The sequence below is a fragment of the Pinus tabuliformis genome, chromosome Q (genome assembly GCF_031772625.1).
Source record: "Pinus tabuliformis cultivar Carrire ecotype Pingquan chromosome Q, CPIR1, whole genome shotgun sequence".
Classification (NCBI taxonomy): domain Eukaryota; kingdom Viridiplantae; phylum Streptophyta; class Pinopsida; order Pinales; family Pinaceae; genus Pinus; species Pinus tabuliformis.
The window spans coordinates 802246426-802248384 of record NC_142296.1 but is presented as its reverse complement, the minus strand read 5'-3'; positions in this window follow the sequence as shown (position 1 = coordinate 802248384).

The window sequence follows — 1959 nt, the reverse complement described above, 5'->3', positions numbered from 1 at the left end:
AGAATGAGAGGGTCTGCACCTATTAGAAAGAGGTCATCCACATACAACACCAGTATGATAGGCTTGTCATCTTCAACCTTATAGTAAAGGTTAGGATCGGCTTCACTCCTAGTGAATCCCAGCTTCATCAAGTAGCTATCGATCCTCTCATACCATGCTCAGGGTGCTTGCTTCAGCCCATAGAGAGCTTTCTTCAACCTGCATACATGAGATTTTCGATCATAAATCTCAAATCCTTCGGGTTGCTCCACGTAGACCTCTTCTTTGATCGAGCCATGCAAGAACGCAGTCTTGACATCCATCTGATGTAGGTTCCATCCTTGTGAAGCGGCAAGGGCTATGATCGAGCGGATGGTCGTATATCTGGCAACAGGTGCAAATATCTCATCATAGTCTATACCTTCCTTTTGGGAGAAACCTCAAGAAAAAAAACGAGCCTTATACTTTTCCGTGCTTCCATCTGCTGCATGCTTTATCTTGTAAAGCCATTTGGAAGTAACAATAGTCTTGTCCAGGGGTCTGGGAACTACTTCCCAAACATCATTCTTTATGATAGACTCATATTCTTCGGTCATAGCATCCTTCCATACTTGATGCTTGACGGTATCTGAGAATGAAGAAGGCTCATTTTGTATGATCGTGCTCATGATGGTCAGGTATCCTTGATACCTATTAGGTTTCTTACTTTCACGAAAGGTTCCTCGGGGTGTAGCATGTCCTTCAGCATCATCAAGTAACCCCTTAAGCCATGAAGGCCTCTTCCTAGAAGAGGAAGGTTCATATGGAGGAGGATCAATTGGATCCATGGGTTCTTCTACATCAGGAATTGATTCACCATCCTTTTCTTTCGGTTCCCTGGTGTCGGCTTCTTGAGAGCTCCTCAAAGTTGGAAGATTGATCACCTTGCTGAGAGCCATATCTTCGTTAAAGGTGACATCATGACTAATTATGACTTCCCTTTGACCAGCTACATAGATTCTATAGCCTTTAGTATTTTCACCATAGCACACGGAAATTCCCTTCTTTCCAGATGCTCCCAATTTATTTCTTTTCTCTTTCGGCACATGAAAGTATACAGGGCTTCCAAAAATTTTAAAATGAGAAACATCAAGTTTCTTACCGATGAATTTTTCTTCAGGAGTCTTGGAACCCAATGCTTGATGAGGGCATCGATTTTGTACATATACGGCAGTGTTTGCAGCTTCAGCCCATAGAAACTTAGGAAGACTTTGATCATGTAGCATGGCCCGGACAACTTCCATAATTGTGCGGTTCTTCCTTTCTACCACACCATTTTGTTTAGGAGTATATGGTGTAGTAGTCTCCCTCTTGATGCCAGCCTCTTTACAAAAATCATGGAACTCATTAGATTCACATTCAGTCCCATTGTCAGTTCTTAAGATCTTGATCTTCTTTTCGGTTTGATTCTCGATTAGGGCTTTGAAGTGTCGGAACCAAGGGAACACTTCATCCTTCTTTTTCAAGAAGTATATCCAGGTCTTTCGAGAATGGTCATCTGTAAAAGTGAGATAATATGAGTATCCTCCCAAGGAGTTCACAGGCATCATACTTGATATGTCTGAGTGAACTAGTTGTAATATATAGGAGGTCTTGCTTTGACTTGAAGGGAATGGTCCCCTTTTGAGCTTTCCTTCGGCACATCCCAGACATACACCTTCTTTCTCTACTTGGAATTCACGCATCCCCGTTACCTCCGATGCCAAAGTTCGGACTGAAGCATTGTGTCATAATACATGACACCTAGCAGACTTCCATCGACCTGATATAATGAATCAACACTAAACCCAAGAGTAAAGGCATCTTTAACATTATTTTTCCATATACATACCTTGCCATTGTTGAAGGTTACCTTGTAGCCTCTGTCTTCCATTGCCAAGATGGACACTAGGTTCCTTTTGAGGTCAGGTGCATTTAATACATCCTAGAATTTCTAGCCTT